At 43.8% G+C, this 23,979-nt stretch overlaps 1 protein-coding gene across 1 annotated transcript in view; it reads right to left on the minus strand.

Moving 5' to 3' along the window:
• LOC118398747 (heparan sulfate glucosamine 3-O-sulfotransferase 5-like) overlaps positions 1 to 7,703 on the minus strand; it is an 87,296-nt gene extending 79,593 nt beyond the window's left edge. Inside the window, exon 1 of the mRNA XM_035794403.2 lies at positions 7,126 to 7,703. The gene's annotated coding sequence lies outside the window, so the exon portion shown is untranslated. The remainder of the gene's footprint in view (positions 1 to 7,125) is intronic.
• Positions 7,704 to 23,979: the final 16,276 nt, after the last annotated feature.

Consider the following 23,979-nt stretch of genomic DNA (forward strand, 5'->3'; position numbering starts at 1 on the left):
GTATACCATTAGTCAACCGAGCTTCAACAGTGTATATTGTTTACGGTCAAGACTTCTGCAGCGACGCACGAATGCAAAAAGAAAACAAGAAAACGCTGAACCCTGACGCAACTTGACACGCCACAGAGGAGAAGGAAAAAAAACACCACAACCTCTGTCTGTCTGTGAAGTGATGAGTGAGTGCTCTGCAGTCAGACAACAAACAAATATTGCTCTCATCATTCTTGTCAACAGAGAGGTCAGGCTGGAGAATGATACTCAGCCAGAGAGAATGGACACAGCCGGAGAGAATGGACACAGCCGGAGAGAATGGACACAGCCGGAGAGAATGGACACAGCCGGAGAGAATGGACACAGCCGGAGAGAATGGACACAGCCGGAGAGAATGGACACAGCCGGAGAGAATGGACACAGCCGGAGAGAATGGACACAGCCGGACAGGAAGGCAGATCAGATAAAACTTGATGTTTATCAATTGATTCACAAGCGTGAGACTTTATGAAGCTTTGAAGGGGGAAGGGGAGATTTTAATATCTTCCCCAGAATCTTTTTTTGTGTTGCCAGATCTATGCCAGAATTAAACATTCATTTAAAACTACATCTTATAAGAGACACTTTATGTATAACATTTGAACGATCTTGAATGATCTGATCTTGTGTTTGTATTCAGCCAGTGGCCAATATGGTCAGTCAACAGTCAATCACTTGTGTCATATGATTGAAAGCTGTGGAAAGAGCTGGACAGAGACACACTGATGCATGACTGACAAGCATAGAGGAGATTATGCCTGTTATTAGGAATGTTGACCTTCTCTCTGCAGCTTTCTGCATTGAGTCTTCCATGGGACTGAACATACAGTGCAGAACAGTACACACATTCCTCCACTCAGGTCACTCACTATTCCTAATAGAAGCCCTGCTACAGGTGCGCTATCATGGCTTAGCCTACAACAGAGACTGGGTGGGGTACGTTAAGTAATGAACAGCGAGAGCTTGCAACAGGGACGGTGAGGAACACGAGAGGGAGCGAGGTCGTAGGCATCACTCACAGAAGGAGTCGTCGTCATTATTTATGCATTCCAAACTCATTTACACACAGTACAGAGCACTGGTAGTAAATATGGATCCATGATAGGGGTAATTCCCTGCGTTTTCATTCAACGGCTTTAAAACCACAAGCACCGCAGAGGGAGAGCTATCACTTTCAGTGTTCATCCAAACACAAACGAAAAAAGATACAATTCCTGATCTACCCTGCGACTGATTCGAAAACCTGTAGCAAAAGCCACTCAACATATCACCAATACTATGGCATGCATTTTTGTATTTCTAATTAAACCATGCTTATATCATATGTGAAATAAAAATGTGTGTTTGAAAGAGAAGCTCAATTGGAAAGAAGACAAGGAGAATCAGAAGCACAAACTCTAATGTAAGGATTCCAATGGTAAACCCAGGGCGTCTAAATTGCTTCAGATGAATCCTGAGAATGAAACCCATATGCCCAAAGGATGTGGATTGTGATATTGTTTTGGAAGGTGCTAGTACGCACCGCTGTCCTTCAGACGTTACACAGCCAGACCTCCACAAATCATTACTGGGAGGTATAACAGAGCACACTTGATCAGACCCAAGAGGAACAGAATGCAAGGGAAGAGCAGATCGGTCTGTGAATAATGATCGCAGTCACCTTAGCTATAACTCACCAGCCACAGGTAGATGACTTAGATAGGGGTGTCAGCACAGAGGACTGACACATTTCTTACAGGATATGCAGCAGCTTTTAACACCTTTGCCCATCTCTTCTCTTTCTCTAATTGCATTCATGGCAAGCAAGCAATTCATCTCAGTTGTTGTTCTGCAAACACATTGGATTATTATGGATCAGAAATGATGACACTGCTTCATAAGGGCATGCTTCCACTGTGTATGTTTTTAATGGTTTATCTTGTATACTAAATACATTAAATTAGTGCTTCTGCTCCCAAACGTGAATAAAATGTAACTTGCTTGTGTTTTGAAAGATGGATAAAATGTATTCACCATAAAGGACACTGTAAACTCTGAGTGACAGGTCTCTCTCTCTCTCTCTCTCTCTCTCTCTCTCTCTCTCTCTCTCTCTCTCTCTCTCTCTCTCTATATATATATATATATATATATATATATATATATATATATATATATATATATATTTTATTTATTTATATATATATTTCTTTCCTGGGAGTTTTACAGTGCTTGGCAAGCTCTCCAGCCAGGCCTGTTGTTTCATCAGCCAGTAGCAGGACACCTAATTTTTTTACCTCCAGACGGTCAACAGAGACTGGTCTGTATTCAGCTTTCAGCTTCCTGCCTGGGAACCCTGCTGCAGCCCTACCCATTGGGAATCATTAAGATCAATACAACAATATGGTGCCCTGGCTGCCTCCCACTGTTTGCCATTATGCCATTTATTATCTCAAATTAGGCTTTTGACAATTCAGCAGCCCTTAGTTCATCCCTGTGGTGTACTGTTGCCTATGTGGGGTGGAAGGTGAGTGGAGAGGGGAAAGACACTCCTTTCATGAGATCCATCCTTTACTTACAGTTTCTGCTGAGATGGAGAAGGATATCAAGCTCTCTAGTGAAGTCTACTGGTGCCCATGTTTTATTTTAATTTGATTTATTTCACCTTTATTTAACCAGGTAGGCCAGTTGAGAACAAGTTCTCATTTACAACTGCGACCTGGCCAAGATAAAGCAAAGCAGTGCGACAAAAAACACAACACAGAGTTACACATGAACAAACGTACAATCAATAACACCATTTTTTTATAGAAAAAACTATGTAAAGTGTGTGAAAATGTAGAAGAGTAGGGAGGTAGGAAATAAATAGGCCCTAGAGGTGAAAATAATTACAATTTAGCATTAATACTGGAGTGATTGATGTGCAGATGATGATGTGCAAGTAAAGATACTGGGTTGCAAAAGAGCAAGAGGGTAAGTAATAATATGGGGATGAGGTAGTCGGGTGTGCTATTTACAGATTGGCTGTGTATAGATACAGAGATCGGTAAGCTGCTCTGACAGCTGATGCTTCAAGTTAGAGAGGGAGATATAAGACTCCAGCTTCAGTGATTTTTGCATTTTGTTCCAGTCATTGGCAGCAGAGAACTTGAAGGAAAGGCGGCCAAAGTAAGTGTTGGCTTTGGGGATGACCAGTGCAATATACCTGCTGGATTGCGTGCTATGGGTGGGTGTTGCTATGGTGACCAGTGAGCTGAGATAAGGTGGGGCTTTACCTAGCAAAGACTTATAGATGACCTGGAGCCAGTGGGTTTGGCAACGGATTTGCAGTGAGGGCCATCCAACGAGAGCATACAGATCGCAGTGGTGGGTAGTATATGAGGCTGTGGTGATACAACGGATGGCACTGTGATAGACTACACCCAGTTTGCTGAGTAGAGTGTTGGGGGCTATTTTGTAAATGACATTGCCAAAGTCAAGAATCGGTAGGATAGTCAGTTTTATGAGGGTATGTTTGGCGGTATTAGCGAAGGAGGCGTTGTTGTGAAATAGGAAGCAGATTCTAGATGTAATTTTGAATTAGAGATGCTTAATGTGAGTCTGGAAGGAGAGTTTGCAGTCTAACCAGACACCTAGGTATTTGTTGTTGTCCACATATTCTAAGTCAGAACCGTCCGGAGTAGTGATGCTAGTTGGGCGAGAGGGTGCGGGCAGCGATTGGGTGAAGAACATGCACTTAGTTTTACTAGCAGTGTTGTATGGCGTTGAAGCTCTTTAAGAGGTTTGTTAGCACAGTGTCCAAAGAAGGGCCAGAAGTATACAGAATGGTGTCGTCTGCGTAGAGGTGGATCAGAGAATCACCAGCAACAAGAGCGACATCATTGATATATACAGAGAAAAGAGGCGGCCCGAGAATTGAACCCTGTGGCACCCCCATATAAACTGCCACCGGTCCGGACAATAGGTCCTCCGATTTGACACACTGAACTCTATCTGAGAAGTAGTTGGTGAACCAGGCGAGGCAGTCATTTTAGAAGCCAAGCCTATTGAGTCTGCCAATAAGAATGCGGTGATTGACAGAGTCGAAAGCCTTGGCCAGGTCGATGAAGACGGCTACACTGTCTTTTATCAATGGCGGCTATGATATTGTTTAGGACCATGAGCGTGGCTAAGGTGCACCCATGTTCAAGACTGAGCTGGAGAACACAGAGGCAGGTGGCTTAAGGTAGTTATGCCGTTGTCTGTTTACCCATGTTGAACATCCAATAACATGGTACTGCAATGTGTAGATACTAACGTGGTTCATTCTGCCATTGCACATTATTCAGTATTGGTCTGTGTGGTTTATGTCTTTGTTTACACAGACTGTTATAGATGAGGTTGGACACTTAACTAATTGCAAAATACCTATTATAAATGCAGAATAATGATGACAGCCCAATCTACACTGCAAAAAGCATCTGTAGACAGTAATGAAACTAAATCACCACAAGAAATGAGCGGAAAGACACAAAAAGATAAAAACTAACACACAGAACAAAGAGCCTGCACATAGGAAATGAAAGAGAGTGGAGGCTGAGAGACAGACAGAGAGCGAGAGAGAGAGAGAGAGAGAGAGAGAGAGAGAGAGAGAGAGACACAGAGAGACACAGAGAGACACAGAGAGAGAGAGAGAGAGAGAGAGAGAGAGACAGAGAGACACAGAGAGAGAGAGAGACACAGAGAGACACAGAGAGAGAGAGAGAGAGAGAGAGAGAGAGAGAGAGAGAGAGAGAGAGAGAGAGAGAGAGAGAGAGAGAGAGAGAGAGAATCTGTTGAGAGAATCTGTTGATGTTATCCATTATTTGGTGGTATTGTTACACATCAAATCCAATTGTATTTGTCACATGCGCAGCTTACAACTTGTGTACACTTTACTGTGAAATGCTTGCTTACGATCCCTTCCCAACAATGCAGAGTTTAAAGATAAAAAATAAAATACTAACGCAGGAGGAATAAAATAAAATACACAAGAATGGAGCTATAGTATATACAGTGAGTACCGGTAACAGATATTTACAGTACATGAAGGCAGGGCAAAGTGACTAGGCACCAGGATAGATAATAATGTCTGTGTCTGTGTGTGTGTGTGTGTGTGTGTGTGTGTGTGTGTGTGTGTGTGTGTGTGTGTGTGTGTGTGTGTGTGTGTGTGTGTGTGTGTGTGTGTGTGTGTGTGTGTGTGTGTGTGTGTGTGTGTGTGTGTGTGTGTGTGTATGTTGTTTGTATGTATGTATGTATGTATGTATGTATGTATGTATGTGTTTGCATTGTGTTGGTTGGTCTGGTATCACTTAAAACTCATGAATTTCATTGGCATAGGAAAAATATGACTGGATAGCACATAGCAAACGTATGGTGCAATACAACCAGCACTTTCCTGTCTAAATAATGCCTTGGTCTCCATCCTTCAAAAGAGAACACAGAGAAACCTCAAGAGTAAACCTGTGAATGATACATTAAAATACACTAACTCTTGTGTTTATATAGCAAAGACCCTCTTCAATCTACCTACCCAATCACTAGAAGCCCAGACCTGTTTTAAGATCTGAAAATGTCTGACATGGGAGCTCTATTTGCACATCAGAGTAATCAGGTTCTATTGATTTTAATTTGCTGGATGAAAGTGAAAACTTTGAGAACAGGTCTAAGAAAATACAGTACATGACCAAAAGTATGTGGACACCTGTTCTTCGAACATCTCACTCGAAAATCATGGGCATCAATATGGATTTGGTCCCCCCTTTGCCGCTATAACAGCCTCCACTCTTCTGGGAAGGCTTTCCACTCACTAGATGTTGGAACATTGCTGCGGGGACATGCTTCCATTCAGCCACAAGAGCATTAGTGAGTTCAGGCACTGATGTTGGGCGATTAGGCCTGGCTCGCAGTTGGCATTCCAATTCATCCCAAGGGCGTTCGATGGGATTGAGGTCGGGCTCTCTCATTTCATGAAGTTCCCGACGAAACAGTTATTGTGCTGACTTTGCTTCCAGAGTCAGTTTGGAACTCAGTAGTGAATGTTGCAACGGAAGACAGGTGATTTTTCCGCGCTGCACAGTCCCGTTCTGTGAGCTTGTGTAGCTTACCACTTCGCGGCTGAGCTGTTGTTGCTCCTAGATGTTTCCACTTCACAATGACAGCATTTACAGTTCACCGGGGCAGCTTTAGCAGGGCAGAAATTTGATGAACTGACTTGTATCCTATGACGGTGCCACATTGAAAGTCAATGAGCGCTTCAGTTAGGCCACTCTACTGGTAATGTTTGTCTATGGAGATTGCATGGCTGTGTGCTCGATTTTATACACCTGTCAGCAATGGGTGTGGCTGAAATCCACTCATTTTAAGGGGTGTCAACATACTTTTCTTCACATAGTGTATTATAGTACATCCTAAAAAGCAATCTGTAAGTGAATGTATCTCAAAAGCTATCTCTATATGATGTTTTGTTTTATCATCAACAATTTTTATGAACTGCCTGTGTAATGCATTTAGTGATCTCTATCACTCCCATAGTACGGTATATACTAAAATATGCTATAAGAATTCATAAAGCAATTTACAGCAAATAACAGCATAAACACATACTGTAGAGGCTGTGCATGTTTATAATACATCAACTATAAACAGGTGATAAAGTGTTACAAATGAATTTAGTGGAAATATGTTTGAAATTATGGAGGTTATTGCATGGTTATTAGATGGAGATATAGTATACTTTGTGTCCAATACAGAAGTTAGTTTAACTGTGAACTGAAAGGCCGACAAAAAGAAAACCTTTGTTTGTTTGTTTATCCATATTATATTATTAAATCATGGGCAAAAATAATGATGTCTAGAAGGTCAATTTGAGCTCTGCCCTGACAGGTGGAATTATGGAGGAAAATGCAAAGGCCTATTATTTCTATGAACCTAAGTTACTTTGGGATGAAAACGTAAAATATGTCAATACAGCCTATGCTTCCTTCTAGTTACCTGTCTAAATGCCTTAGTGACGAATTAGTCGGTAGAAAACAGCCTAGTCAGGACCCAGCGCTGTACCGACATTGTGAAATGTACCGACATTGCAAAATGTTACTGTACCTGTTCGGCATCCTCCTCGGGACACGGCTATCCTCTCAGCAGCGAAATGCACAAAAACGGACGCAGTAGAGGTCAGAAAGCGCCTACACATAATCAACTTCCCGCAGGCTAGAGCAGGTGCTTCTCCGTCTCAAGCACCAACACACACTGCCGGAAGAGTTGTCCCGGAGCGAGTCGTCTAGCAAATGTTCCGGTCGGCTGTTTTCATATTCTCTCAAAGTATTCTAAACAATCATCTCGATGGTTCCAGACTGTCACCAGTCTTGGCGATAAGAAGACAGGTGTAAATCTGCTAAATTAGTGGGATATTAATGGTGTTGGTGAATCTCAGAGCTGTCCCGCGGAAATGTTAGATCTGCATTAAAGTACGTCCACTCCTGTTCTCTCTGGTTTTAGGGGACCTTGAACAAATACTGTGCTGTTGGAATATGCGCGTTCAAGCTTTTGAGTTCCAAATACAATAGGATCGCCCCCACCACAGACCTCGACCAGTAGCAGCAGACTTCTGACGGACGACTGATGTTGAGAGTTTGGGCGTGTTTCTTGGAGAAGAAAGGTGGATGCGGAAAAGACATGCAGTTCAGCTCAGACAAGAAAGGTGATGGTCGGAGCTAGTGCAATAGGTTTCTTGTGAAGTAGGCTATTGCAACATCCATGTTCAAATGTGAATCAAATTAGCCTACCATAAAAACACATGTGGTCCTTTATATAAAAATCCTCAGCTATGTAGAATGTAAATAATTCATAACCAGGGCAAATTGTGTGTGTTATTGACAAGGAGAAGTCCTTAAATATCCATAAAACCAATAGTACCACTTACTATTTTAAAGACTTTCCAGGAGCTTCATGCTTGCCACTGTCATGACATTATATAATAGGACAATTAGCAGATAACCCATATCATCAGCTCTACTGACAATGCCCGAGATGATTTGGCACTGAAGTCGGTATTTGATAAAGATGCATCCAAAGCATAACTTTGGAAGCAGTGCCACAAATATCAATTAGTACATTAGAAGATGATCAACCTCCTAACACAGTTGTATATAATATCGATAACGAGGCTTCTCAGTCACTAGGCTAGTTTGGTCACAAAAGCTATTTGAAGAACTAGTCTGGATGTGTAGCATTCACAGCTGCCAGATGGTCATATGTTAGATTTTTAAATGATTCAGTCATCCCAGAGCAGATTGAATCTGTCAAGCGTAAGACAACTTGGCTGGTCTTTTCCTGTGCTGCAAGTGGAACAATGGGATATGTACTAGTGAGTTGGTACCAATTTTTTTACATCAATAAATGAATATACATTCCTGCATATTCAAATGTAACTAATAAAGCTTATGCAGGTGCTGTTGCTCAATATTTAGGTACAGTAGTTAACCTTCGTAATTGTTTTGGAGAGCAGAATGTGTCGTTTTCATTGCAGAGGTGAAAAAACCTTATTTACCTGTTCCAACTTTTACTAACCACACAGCACTTATCTGCACATAAAAAAACACGTTATTCCTTTTAATAGATGTTGAATGTTTGCTCCGTTCACTAATGCATCACATAAAATAAAATGCAATTATAGAAATGACCAAAAGTTGGAGAAGAATGTGTGAAAAGCAATAAAACAAAACCTGGTCATAAATTCACTAAAGAGACATTATGTGAAGGTTAAGACATTTAATGGTCCACAATTACCATATTGGCCATTAGTGATATTAGATTGAAGCTTTAATGATTGCATGTATGATTATTATACCAATATATTAACAAGATCGCTCCTGTCACATTAACAGAACCAAATCAAATCAATGTTTATTTATCACGTGCACAGTATACAACAGGTGTAAACCTAGCTAAGAAAAACACAACTCCAAAACGTACTTCACATGGATTATACAGTATCTCCCACTACATTAAAAGTTGATAATTGTAGAAATGTACATTTTTAAACCCTTACCGTGTGCCTACTGTACACTACCGGTCAAAAATCTTAGAACATCTACTCATTCAAGGGTTTTTCTTTATTTGTACTATTTTCTACATTGTAGAATAATAGTGAAGACATCAAAACTATGAAATAACATATATGGAATCATGTAGTAACCAAGAAAGTGTTAAACAAATCAAAATATATTTTATATTTGTAATGGCGTTCGTCTGTAGAAAGAGAGTCGGACCAAAATGCGGCGTGGTGGTTACTAATGTTCTTTAATGAAAATAGAATGATACATGAAAATAACTAAGTAACAAAACAACAAACGGAACGTGAAAACCTATACAGCCTATCTAGTGAAAACAAACACAGAGAAAGGAACAATCACCCACAAAACACACAGTGAAACCTAGGCTACCTAAATATGGTTCCCAATCAAAGACAACGAGAATCACCTGACTCTGATTGAGAACCGCCTCAGGCAGCCAAGCCTATGCTAGACACCCCTACTCAGCCGCAATCCCAATGCCTACTGAAACCCCAATACGAAACACACCAAAATAAACCCATGTCACACCCTGGCCTGACCAAATAAATAACGAAAACACAAAATACTAAGACCAAGGCGTGACAGAACCCCCAAGGTGTGGACTCCCGGACGCACACCTAAACCCATAGGGGAGGGTCCGGGTGGGCGTCTGTCCACGGTGGCGGCTCCGGCTCGGGACGTGGTCCCCACTCCAACCAAGTCTTAGTCCCCCTGTCCCGCGTCTTTTGATTGGCGACCCTCGCCGCCGACCTAGGCCTAATAACCCTCACCAAGGACCCCACTGGACTGAGGGGCAGCTCGGGACTGAGGGGAAGTTCGGGACTGAGGGGAAGCTCGGGACTGAGGGGAAGCTCAGCACTGAGAGGAAGCTCAGCACTGAGAGGAAGCTCAGCACTGAGAGGAAGCTCAGGCAGGTAGTTGGCTCCGGCAGATCCTGGCTGGCTGGCGGATCTGGACGAGTCTGGTTGACTGGCAGATCTGGAAGAGTCTGGTTGACTGGCAGATCTGGAAGAGTCTGGTTGACTAGCAGATCTGGAAGAGTCTGGTTGACTGGCAGATCTGGAAGAGTCTGGTTGACTAGCAGATCTGGAAGAGTCTGGCTGACTGGCAGATCTGGAAGATCATGGCTGACTGGTGGATCCTGACTGACTGGCGGATCCTGGCTGACTGGCGGATCTAGCTGCTCTGGCTGCTCCATGCAGACTGGCAGCTCTGGCTGCTCTATGCAGACTGGCAGCTCTATGCAGACTGGCAGCTCTGGCTGCTCCATGCAGACTGGCAGCTCTGGCTGCTCCATGCAGACTGACAGCTCAGGCTGCTCCATGCAGACTAGCAGCTCTATGCAGACTGGCAGCTCTGGCTGCTCCATGCAGGCTGACAGCTCAGGCTGCTCCATGCAGGCTGGCAGCTCAGGCTGCTCCATGCAGGCTGGCAGCTCTGGCTGCGCTGAACAGGCAGGAGACTTCAGCAGCGCTGTAGAAGAGGAAGGCTCTGGCAGCGCTGAACATGCGGGAGTCTCCGGCAGCGCAGGAGAGGAGGAAAGCTCTGGCTGCGCTAAACAGGCGGGAGACTCCGGCAGCACAGGAGAAGAGGAAAGCGCTGGCTGCGCTAAACAGGCGGGAGACTCTGGCAGCACAGGAGAGGAGGAAAGCTCTGGCTGCGCTAAACATGCGAGGCGCACTGAAGGCCTGGTGCGTGGTGCTGGAACTGGTGGTACTGGACCGAGGACACGCACAGGAAGCCTGGTGCGGGGAGCTGCCACCAGAGGACTGGTGTGTGGAGGTGGCACTGGATAGACCGGACCGTGCAGGCGCACTGGAGCTCTTGAGCACCGAGCCTGCCCAACCTTGCCTGGCTCGAAGCCCACTCTAGCCCGGCCAATACGAAGAGCTGGTATGTACCGCACCGGGCTATGCACCCGCACTGGAGACAGCGTGCGCTCCATAGCATAACACGGTGCCTGCCCGGTCTCTTTAGTCCCCCGGTAAGCACAGGAAGTTTGCGCAGGTCTCCTACCTGGCGTAGCCATACTCCCTGTGAGCCCCCCCAATACATTTTTGGGGCTGACTCTCAGGCTTCCATCCGCGTCGCAGTGCTGCCTCTTCATACCAGCGCCTCTCCGCTTTCGCCGCCTCCAGTTCTTCTTTGGGGCGTTGATATTCACCAGGCTGTGCCCAGGGTCCTTTTCCGTCCAATATCTCCTCCCATGTCCAGTTGTCCTGTGATCGCTGCTCCTCACGATAAACAGGGGGAGTTGGCTCAGGTCTGAACCCTGACTTTGCCACACTCTCCCTGAGCCCCCCCCCCAATACATTTTTGGGGCTGACTCTCGGGCTTTCTTCTGCGCCGTCGTGCTTGTCTCTCCAACTCCATTCTCCTATAACCCTCTTCGCACTGCTCCAGCGAATCCCAGGCGGGCTCCGGCACTCTCCCTGGGTCGACCGCCCACCTGTCTATTTCCTCCCAAGTAGTGTAGTCCCGATATTGTTGCTCCTGCTGCCGCTGTTGCTTCTCCTCATACCAGCGCCTCTCAGCTCTCGCCGCCTCCAGTTCTTCTTTAGGGCGGCGATATTCTCCAGGCTGATCCCAGGGTCCTTCTCCGAACAATTCATCCTCCCTTGTCCGTTCCTCTTTTCGCTGTTGCCTGTTACCACGCCACTCGGTCCGGGTGTGGTGGGTGATTCTGTAACGGCGTTCGTCTGTAGAAAGAGAGTCGGACCAAAATGCGGCGTGGTGGTTACTAATGTTCTTTAATGAAAATAGAATGATACATGAAAATAACTAAGTAACAAAACAACAAACGGAACGCGAAAACCTATACAGCCTATCTAGTGAAAACAAACACAGAGACAGGAACATTCACCCACAAAACACACAGTGAAACCTAGGCTACCTAAATATGGTTCCCAATCAGAGACAACGAGAATCACCTGACTCTGATTGAGAACCGCCTCTGGCAGCCAAGCCTATGCTAGACACCCCTACTCAGCCGCAATCCCAATGCCTACTAAAACCCCAATACGAAACACAACAAAATAAACCCATATCACACCCTGGCCTGACCAAATAAATAACGAAAACACAAAATACTAAGACCAAGGCGTGACAATATTTGAGATTCTTCAAATAGCCACCCTTTGCCTGCTAAGCTACAGGACTGTTTTGCAGGCACAGACTGGAATATGTTTTGTGATTCCTCCGATGGCATTGAGGAGTACACCACACCAGTCATTGGCTTCATCAATAAGTGCATCAACAACATTGTCCCCACAGTGACCAAGTACAAGCCCCAACCAGAAGCCATGGATTACAGGCAACATCCGCACTAAGCTGCCGCTTTCAAGGAGTGGGACTCTACGCACTATCAAACAGGCAAAGCGTCAATACAGGACTAAGATTGAATCATACTACACCGGCTCCGATGCTTGTCGGATGTGGGGGGGCTTACAAACCATTGGAGACTACAAAAGGAATCACAGCCGAGAGCTGCCCAGTGACACAAGCCTACCAGACAAGCTACTTCTATGCTCGCTTCGAGGCAAGTAACACTGAAAAGTGCATGAGAGCACCAACTGTACCGGAAGACTGTGTGATCACGCTCTCCGCAGCCGATGTGAGTAAGACCTTTAAACAGGTCAATGTTCACAAGGCCGCAGGGCCAGACAGATTACCAGGACGTGTACTGCGAGCATGCGCTGACCAACTAGCAAGTGTCTTAGTAGTGCCTTAGTAGTGCCATAGTGCCTGTGCCCAAGAACAAGGTAACCTGCCTAAATGACTACCGACCTGTAGCACTCATGTATGTAGCCATGAAGTGCTGTGAAAGGCTGGTCATGGCTCACATCAACAACATTATCCCAGAAACCCTAGACCCAATCCAATTTGCATACCTCCCCAACAGATCCACAGATGATGCAATCTCTATTGCACTACACACTGCCCTTTCCCACCTGGACAAAAGGAACACCTATGTGAGAATGCTACTCACTGACTGCAGCTCAGCATTCAACACCATAGTGCCCTCAAAGCTCATCAATAAACTAAGGACTCTGGGACTAAACACCTCCCTCTGCAACTGGACCCTGGACTTCCTGATGGGCCTTCCCCAGGTCGTTAGGATAGATAACAACACATCCACCATGCTGATCCTCGACACAGGGGCCGCTCAGGGGTGCGTACTCAGTCCCCTCCTGTACTCCCTGTTCACTAATGACTGCACGGCCAGGCACGACTCCAACACCGTCATTAAGTTTTCCAATGACACAACCGTGGTAGGCCTGAACACTGACAACGACGAGACAGTCTATTGGGAGGAGGTCAGAGACCTGGCCATGTGGTGCCAGGACAACAACCTCTCCCTCAACGTGATCAAGACAAAGGAGATGATTGTGGACTACAGGAAAAAGAGGACATAGTACACCCCCATTCTCATTGACGGGGCTGCAGTGGACCAGGTTGAGAGCTTCAAGTTAATTGGTGTCCACATCACCAACAAACTTACATGGTCCATGCACACCAAGACAGTCATGAAGACAAAACCAATTTCCCTTCAGGAAACTGAAAAGATTTGGCATGGGTCCTCAGATCCTCAAAAGGTTCTACAGCTGCACCATCGAGAGCATCCTGACTGGTTGCATCACTGCCTGGTATGGCAACTGCTCGGCCTCCGACCGCGAGGCACTTACAGAGAGAGGGTGGTGCGATCCACCCAGTTCCTCACTGGGGCCAAGCGTCCTGCCATCCAGGACCTCTTAACCAGGCTGTGTCAGAGGAAGGCCCTAAAATTTGTCAAAGACTCCAGCCACCCTAGTCATAGACTGTTCTCTCTGCTACCTCAGAGAGGTCCAAGAGGCTTCTAAACAGGTCCAAGAGGCTTCTAAAACAGCTTCTACCCCCAAGACATAAAACTCCTAGAAGGCCAGTATCCCAGAGTTGCCTCTTCACTGTTGGCGTTGAGACTGGTGTTATGTGGGTACTATTTAATGAAGTTGTCAGTTGAGGACTTGTGAGGTGTCTGTTTCTCAAACTAGACACTCTAATGTACTTATCCACTTGCTTATTTGTGCACCGGGGCCTCCCACTCCTCTTTCTATTCTGGTTAGAGCCAGTTTGCGCTGTTCTGTTAAGGGAGTAGTACACAGCGTCGTAAGATATCTTCAGGTCCTTGGCAATTTCCTTTATAACAGAATGAAGAAAGCCACAGTGTAGATGCGGTCCGTGTCCCAAATGGCACCCTATTCCTAGTGCACTACATGACAGGGTGCTATTTGGGACATAAACCTGCGCCTTTGCTGTAATCACTCTGAAAGAATGGTACAGTAATCCAATTGTGGGTGGTGCTCTCTTCTCACTCAGTGGCTCTCAACCTCCAGTCATTTTGAATTCACTTGACGTTCAAATGGAGAGATCTTATGTGAATGGGGTAATATTGCATTTTGAATCAAGAGGCTAATCACACTGTACATGGCGCTGAAATATCAGGTTTATTTCAAATAAGTGCTCCATTTCCATGTGTGACCATCATCTGAAGTGCCAGAAAGGAGTGCTTCTTATTTCAAGGAGGAAACAAGGTAGTTATACCCTTCAGAATGAATGGCCTATGTATCATGATTCAATATGGACTCCGGTGTGACATAGTTGTCCTTTCATTGATACATTTGACAAGCACTGTAATAAAGTAAATAACAAAACATGATTTTTCAGATAATATTTCAAAAGTCTATTCCTTGCACTTGAAAACAGATGTAAAATGTCAACTTGTTGTGAATACTATGGTTGTAGCTTTATTGACTTCCTCACATGCATATAAATCCACATAGGCTTCATGTCAAATTCCCCAGGACAAGATCTTTTAGACACCTACAGACAAAGAATGGCAACCAGGTTGTAAGCATTCATGTGTAGCTGACTAGCTGTCAGTTCTGTATCTCTCTACACCAGCTCCTGTCAGGCTATTGATCTCCCACACATGACAATCACTTTGACTGACCGCTCCGGCACCGCTCTAATCTCAGTCATGTGAGGAGAGGAGAGGGGCCCTCACTCCCATATGCTTGTCTAAGACAGTGGTTCCCAACTCCAGTCCTCCAGTACCCACAACAGCATGCATTTGTGTTTTGGCCGTGGATAAACTCAACTGATTCAACTAATTGAGGGCCTGATGATTAGTTGACATGTTGAATCAGGTGTGCTTGTCTAAAGCTACAATAAAAAGGTGTACTGTTGGATGTACTGGAGGACTGGAGTTGGAACCACTGCTCTGAGAGACCACAACTATCTGGCCAATACAACCACAGAAGGTAGAAGCTACTCCTATCCACAATACAGGATCAGATATGTTAATATACTCTAATGGTCATGTTTAGGATTGAGAATAGGCTTTTTCTAGATCTGTGGTTTAGGGAAACTTCAAACTGGTGACCTACAACCATTATGTTCTATATCTGATCTATGCCCTGCCCTGTGGACAAGCTGCTGGACCTAGTATTGTTTTTTTTTTAAACACACCATATAATGTCAGCAAATCTACTAACCCAGTTGTAAAGTAGATCTCAATTATTTGCATAATGTTTAATATTAGCTGAACTCTTATGTGGGGTTCCAATAACCTGCAGCGACAGTCACATCTCATGATGTCTAATTTCAGTCCTCCGTTGTCACGCCCTGACCTTAGAGATCCTTATTATTCTCTATGTTTGGTTAGGTCAGGGTGTGACTCGGGTGGGAAATTCTATGTTTTCTCTTTCTATGTTTTTGGCCGCGTGTGGTTCCCAATTAGAGGTAGCTGACTATCGTTGTCTCTGATTGGGGATCATACATAGGCAGCACTTTCTCCCACCATTAGATTGTGTGATCTTGTTTTCTGTGTAGTTTCTTTGCCTTACAGAACTGTGCGCTTTCATTTTTTGTCGTTGTTATTTTGCTTTTGGTGTCATCAATAAAAAAGACGATGTACGCCTACCACGCTGCACCTTGGTCCGGTCATTCTACCAACGAGAGCCGTAACATCCGTGCACAATTTATGTTATTTGTTTTAACCTTGTAAATATAACAATAGCGTTGCCCCCCTGGGTAATCATTGCCATAGGGAAACTTAAATCTGATTCAAACACAAAACTGCCTTAAAGCATTACTATTCAAAAGTAACCCTCAAGATAAATGATTATCTTCTTAACAAGACCACGACACCGCACTATTGGCCCTTTAACTCCTAAGGGGGTGTGGAATTGGTTTATTGCACTGATGTTCTGCCCCATACATGTGATAGATGTACCTTAATAATCTACAACGACACACTGTTGTAAATACTGTATGTACTGTATGTCCCTGGTCTTTATACACTGCCGCTTGCAAGCACAATGAGCTGCACAATTAATTGCTATCTTAAACAATGGACAGATTCAACATGCTGCCCTAACTAATTACGGCTCAACCATACCGTACTGTACATCAGTTGTATGTATGGTATCTAAAACATGTATAAATGAAGGACAGCTCTAACCCCTCTCCATGTTGTTTCCTTTCTATCCTATTCCACCAGCCCTCAAACTGGTCATGCATTGTGAACTCTGTGATGTACAGAGATGTGCCTCAGTGGCCATTTTTAGACAGTCAGCCCAATTCTAATCCTTTTTCTTGTCTTTTGACCAATCACATCAGATCTTTTTCTGAGCTGATCTGAATGGTTAAAAGACATAAGTGAGAAAAAAAAACACAGACAGTGATGTGCTGGCAGATGTGGGCTGAAGCCTGTTTGCTGAGAAGATGAGAAATGCATGAAAAACAGTATGAACATGTATGCACTCACTACTCTAGATGTAAGTCGCTCTGGAAAAGAGCGTCTGCTGAATGACTCAAATGTAAATGGAACTATTTGTCATTATGCTCTCGTGCTGATTCTTCCCACGTTCCACAAGATCCAACTCTTAATTGCCCCAAGAATCCATTCCAACAGAAACACTGGCAAACTGTGATGGGTCGCTAGACACAAAACAGTTGGTATTTTTTTCTTCACAGAGTAATTCTTATAGGATGATTTCCCAAATGGCGTTGTGATCTTAGACAAAAAGTTATGTGAGTTGAGCTGAAGATCAATTGTTAAATAGATAGCACAAACTTGTACTAACTACTACTAATTACTTTTTGCTGAACAGGGACAAGCCAAGCTATGGTTTGTGAAGGCAGAGACATCCTCATGCACACAGTACTGGCGCTAACGGAATTGATGAGTGAACTGGAGATGCTCAATATTCTCTTACAGGGATATTTGCGTATCACTAGTGGGGATTTTAGTGTCCTGTCATTTAAATTTATGGTTGCCATAAATGCATTGATAAGATGTATATTAGTTCATAGTCTCTGGCAAGTTGTGGTTTCCTTTCCTAGGTCTTATCTACAGTATATCCCATATCTTTCAATGAGGATTTCAGTTCAACGATTTTAATAACATGCATGAGTGGCTCATAAAGTTTTTTGCAAAGATTTTTCCCCTCCTTCCCTCTTTCTCCGATGGCATTAGCAAGAAATCAATGTCCAATTGCTTTTTTTAATGCTTTTCTTCAGGATCCTGTTGAAAGTCAGACATTTCAAGGTATCCACCCTAAACTTCCTCCTTGGTTGCCCCTCCATTTTGTCTTTCCATGTGATAAAGACAATGTTCGCTGAGTAATTTCCCATCTTATCCTTACTCATACCTCATTATTAGTTAGACCAGTACAGCATTGAAAATTACTTTTATTTTCACTTAGAAGGAACATTACCCTGATTCATTTCAGCCTGGAGTGGAGGAAACTGGAGGATTTCAGCAATCTGAGGAGTGAAATCAATTTGTCCTGATGTGGAATAAACAAGTATGAAATTAACCTTTCTGTCTTCTCATCTAATTGGAAAAGAGCAGCAACTGGAAAGGCCCTTTGTGCAGGAAATGTGTCCCCTTTTGGTCTTTATTAGGACAAGAAGAACTTGAAAAATGGATTCATGAATTCAACCATTTACAGTTGAAGTCGGACGTTTACCTTAGCCAAATACATTTAAACTCAGTTTTTCACAATTCCTGACATTTAATCCTGGTAAAAATTCCAAATTCCAAAATTCCATTGTTAGCCAACCTGCCAGCTTAGTGGAGTCTGCCACTAGCACAGTCAGTGTAGTCAGCTCATCTATCCTGATAAAGACCGTGTCTGTGCCTCGACCTAGGTTGGGCAAAACTAAACATGGAGGTGTTCGCCTTAGCAATCTCACTAGGATAAAGACCTCCTCCATTCCTGCCATTATTGAAAGAGATCGTGATACCTCACATCTCAAAATAGGGCTACTTAATGTTAGATCCCTCACTTCAAAGGCATTTATAGTCAATGAACTAATCACTGATCATAATATTGACGTGATTGGCCTGACTGAAACATGGCTTAAGCCTGATGAATTTACTGTGTTAAATGAGGCCTCACCTCCTGGTTACATTAGTGACCATATCCCCCGTGCATCCCGCAAAGGCGGAGGTGTTGCTAACATTTACAATAGCAAATTTCAATTTACAAACAAACCAAAAATATGACGTTTTCATCTTTTGAGCATCTTGTCATGAAATCTATGCAGCCTACTCAATCACTTTTTATAGCTACTGTTTACAGGCCTCCTGGGCCATATACAGCGTTCTTCACTGAGTTCCCTGAATTCCTATCGGACCTTGTAGTCATAGAAGATAATATTCACATTTTTGGTGAATTTAATATTCACATGGAGAAGTCCACAGACCCACTCCAAAAGGCTTTCGGAGCCATCATCGACTCAGTGGGTTTTACCCAACATGTGTCTAGACCTACTCACTGTCACAGTCATACTCTGGACCTAGTTTTGTCCCAAGGAATAAATGTTGTATAATGTTTTTCCTCATAATCCTGGACTATCGGACCACCATTTTATTACGTTTGCAATCGCAACAAATAATCTGCTCAGACCCCAACCAAGGAGCACCACATGTCATGCTATAAATTCTCAGACAACACAACGATTCCTTGATGCCCTTCCAGACTCCCTCTGCCTACCCAAGGACGTCAGAGGACAAACATTTGTTAACCACCTAACTGAGGAACTCAATTTAACATTGCGCAATACCCTAGATGCAGTTGCACCCCTAAAAACTAAAAACATTTGTCATAAGAAACTAGCTCCCTGGTATACAGAAAATACCCGAACTCTGAAGCAAGCTTCCAGAAAATTGGAACGGAAATGGCGCCACACCAAACTGGAAGTCTTATGACTAGCTTGGAAAGACAGTACAGTGCAGTGTCGAAGAGCCCTCATTGCTGCTCGATCATCCTATTTTTACAACTTAACTGAGGAAAATAAGAACAATCTGAAATTTATTTTCGATACTGTAGCAAAGGTAACTAAATAGCAACATTCCCCAAGTGAGGATGGCTTTCACTTCAGCAGTAATAAATTCATTAACTTCTTTGAGGAAAAGATCATGATCATTAGAAAGCAAATTACGGACCCCTTCTTTAAATCTGTGTATTCATTCAAAGCTCAGTTGTCCTGAGTCTGCACAACTCTGCCAGGACCTAGGATCAAGAGAGACACTCAAGTGTTTTAGTACAAAATCTCTTGACACTGATGAAAATAATCATGGCCTCGAAACCTTCAAGCTGCATACTGGACCCTATTCCAACTAAACTACTGAAAGAGCTGCTTCCTGTGCTTGGCCCTCCTATGTTGAACATAATAAACGGCTCTCTATCCACCGTATGTGTACCAAACTCACTAAAAGTGGCAGTAATAAAGCCTCTCTTGAAAAAGCCAAACCTTGACCCAGAAAATATGAAAAAAAAACTCACTGCCTGCCTGAAGACGAACAATGTATACGAAATGCTTCAGTCTGGTTTTAGACCCCATCATAGCACTGAGACGGCACTTGTGAAGGTGGTAAATTACCTTTCAATGGCGTCAGACCGAGGCTCTTCATCTGTCCTCGTGCTCCTAGATCTTTACTGAAGACTCATCTCTTCAGTGGGTCATATGATTGAGTGTAGTCTGGCTCAGGAGTGTGAAGGTGAACGGAAAGGCTCTGGAGCAACGAACCGCCCTTGCTGTCTCTGCCTGGCCGGTTCCCCTCTTTCCAATGGGATTCTCTGCCTCTAACCCTATTACAGGGGCTGAGTCACTGGCTTACTGGTGCTCTTTCATGCCATCCCTAAGAGGGGTGCGTCACTTGAGTGGGTTGAGTCACTGATGTGATCTTCCTGTCTGGGTTGGCGCCTCCCCTTGGGTTGTGTCGTGGCGGAGATCTTTGTGGGCTATACTATACTTGTCTCAGGATGGTAGGTTGGTGGTTGAAGATATCCCTCTAGTGGTGTGGGGGCTGTGCTTTGGCAAAGTGGGTGGGGTTATATCCTTCCTGTTTGGCCCTGTCCGGGGGTATCATCGGATGGGTCCAAAGTGTCTCCTAACCCCTTCTGTCTCAGTATCCAGTATTTATGCTGCAGTAGTTTATGTGTCAGAGGGCTAGGGTCAGTTTGTTATATCTCGAGTACCTCTCCTGTCTTATCCGGTGTCCTTTGTGAATTTAAGTAAGCTCTCTAATTTTCTCTTTCTCTCTTTCTTTCTCTCTCTCGGAGGACCTGAGCCCTAGGACCATGCCTCAGGACTACCTGGCATGATGACTCCTTGCTGTCCCCAGTCCACCTGGCCGTGCTGCTGCTCCAGTTTCAACTGTTCTGCCTGCAGCTATTGAACCCTGACCTGTTCACCGGACGTGCTACCTGTCCCAGACCTGCTGTTCTCAACTCTCTAGAGACAGCAGGAGCGGTAGAGATAATGATCGGCTATGAAAAGCCAACTGACATTTACTCCTGAGTGGCACCCTCGACAACTACTGTGATTATTATTATTTGACCATGCTGGTCATTTATGAAAATTTGAACACGCTGTTTAAAGGCACAGTTAACTTAGTGTATGTAAACCTCGGCCCACTGGAATTGTGATGCAGTGAATTATAAGTGAAATAATCTGTCTGTAAACAATTGTTGGAAAAATTACTTGTGTCATGCACAAAGTATGTGTCCTAACCGACTTGCCAAAATTATAATTTGTTAATAAGAAATTTGTAGAGTGGTTGAAGAACGAGTTTTAATGACTCTGACCTAAGTGTATGTAAACTTCCGACTTGAACTGTACCTTAAATCTTACTCAAACCAGTTGTGTTGTTTCCAATTGGAAAATCAATTTAAAGGTCAATTGTTCCAAAATGCTGTCCTTTTCCAGTTTGTTCTCGGCAATTCTGTTATTATTGTCATTGTGCTTGTAATGAAGTAATGTAAATGGGTTTATTCATGAGATTATTACATGTACAAATTACCTTGACTAACCTGTACCCCCCACATTGACCCGGTACCGGTACCCCCTGAATATAGCCTCAATATTGTTATTTTATTGTGTTAATTTTTATTATATATATAAAAAACATTTTTTTAACTTTAGTTTATTTATTCAATATTTTCTTAACTCTATTTCTTGAACTGCATTGTTGGTTAAGAGCTTGTAACTAAGCATTTCACAGTATGGTCTGCCCCTGTTGTATTCGGTGCATATGATAAATACATTTTGATTTGATTTGAGATCTGCCTTTAAGGTACTGTATAGGCACTGGTACATTAATTACAGCCCTATGGAGTCTGCACTCCTACCCCTCCTGCTGCTAACATAGAATATCAGGCTACCAGAGTGGACTAGAATACATATTAACATGTCTTCATAATGAGACCACGGGGAAATGTGGAAATCTCATGTAGATTTGCATAGCATATTTACATTATGTTATCACATGGATTTAAGCCTCTCTGTATACAGCTTCCCAGAAAAGGGACTGATCAGCTCTTTTCCTGAGGGAATGCAGATCTGTCCTAATCGTGTAATTAAAACCGTTATTTGGACATGAATGTTAGCCAAGCGTTAAAGCAGTTACAAATTAAAAGATGGCTCTAAAGTACAGTGGTCTTCAGGCGCTGTAGGTCTTAATGACTTATTACATCCCAGTCTGCACTGGAATGAGCAATCAGATATTTGCTTAACTAATGAATCAATCGGCTTGAAATATGTTGTTTCCAACGCATAACTTTAGGCCTTCAAAATCAACACATCATTCAAACCTCTTATGTTCAACCTCTTAATTAAACCCCAATGAACTGGTTATATGGCTCAAACCTTTTTTCCTACAGGTAGCATTTCAATGTATTCCTTTAGGCTCGATCCGTCCACCTGGTGTCACACACCTCTAATAGGATAAAGACAAATGGTAGGCCACATTCATCATGGACAAGCCAACGTCCGTAGAGTGGACTATGAGGATGAGAGATTGAAGGCAGACCAGTGGCTCCATCCCTCAGAGGAGGTCCTCTGGGAGAAAGAAGGCTGTATAAGCGGCACCGTCCTTGGCCATGGCAGGACACTTTGAGTCACCATTGCACCTGAAATGGAATCAAGACTAATGGTGTGGTTCTTTTGTCTTGTGGGCGAGATGTAGTCCTCAGCCCAAAGGCCTCTGCCAGTGAGTGATGAAGACAGATGAGCACTAATGTGGACTGATTTGGGGCCACCTGGGGTCATCCCTCACATGGCCAGGTAGAGGTAGAGAGAATCAGGCTGGAGATTGGCTGTTGTCCTTGGGCTGCTGCTGGGGCTGGAGTAGAAACTCTGCATATTTAGGGATGGACCCTAGTTCTGACTGATTGGGGATGAGAGGAGGGACATGATAATTTGCCAGTGGTTTTCATCTCCTGTCCTGAGTCAACATCTTGATGAATGACCCTATGTTTCTATTACTGAGCTAGGGTTTGGTGGTGAATCAATAGTCTGGGAGCAGATAAACCCGGAGAGGAGGGATCTCAGGAATGACAAGCTGCTCACACATAGGAATGATGTTCAGTCCTCACCTGCCCTGGACCAGACAGTGGGGAGAATGACTGCCTCTATGATTACATGAGGAACACACATCACGCAGCAACCCTGAAACCCATCACTCCTTAGCTTAGAGGGCTTTGCTGCTTCCAGACTAGAAGAATGTGCTCATACTTCAAATGAGTCTGTCACAGATCCCTCCTGAACTTCCATTACGCACACCTGGCCCCTATTCCCAGTGATTAGTACTTGTATAAGTGTGTCCTTGGTTTACCAGTGTCCTGTCGATTATTGTTTGAATGTCTGCTGGTATGTGTGCTGTGTGTTTTGGCATTCGTGCCATTGTGGATTGCGCAGATGATTACGGGTCTCGTGCCGTGTGTTAATCATTGTGCGCTTCTGTTATTTATTAGAGGAACTCCTCGCTCTTTTGTTTGGGTTTCTACCCTGTATAGAGTTTGTTTGGTCTTCTTTGGGTGTTATAGAAAAACGATTACGCATTTCTGCGTCTGTCTCCCGACTCCTTGTACCGATGTGACAGATTCCCTTTCCCTTTCCTCTCCAAACTCATCCCCTTCTACTACCTTCATTTTCTGGCCATCTCCTATATTTTTTATGACTTCTCATTCATTTCCTTTCAACCAACTTCTCATTTGTTGATAAAAAACTGTTTGTGAGAAGGTGCTGACACGTGTTTACTTTCATTGAGGAATGATGCCTCGCAACGAAATATAACGACGCTGCTTTCTGCTTAGAGTATCTCAAACTGTAATTGACACAGGAAGAGCCTTTGCTGACCGCTTTATGTTGCTTATGAATGCATTAACATATGCCATTTGAATTAGAATATGGATAACAACTATACCCTTTCAAGGAGCATTTATTGATACTGCACTCCTAGTCTGTAGTGCAGCCATTGAGTGTTCAAGTGCAAAATAACTTGTGTCGACAAACACATTCTGGGAAGTACAATGGTGCTGTAGCTGAT

Source organism: Oncorhynchus keta, chromosome 19 (genome assembly GCF_023373465.1).
Source record: "Oncorhynchus keta strain PuntledgeMale-10-30-2019 chromosome 19, Oket_V2, whole genome shotgun sequence".
Lineage (NCBI taxonomy): Eukaryota > Metazoa > Chordata > Actinopteri > Salmoniformes > Salmonidae > Oncorhynchus > Oncorhynchus keta.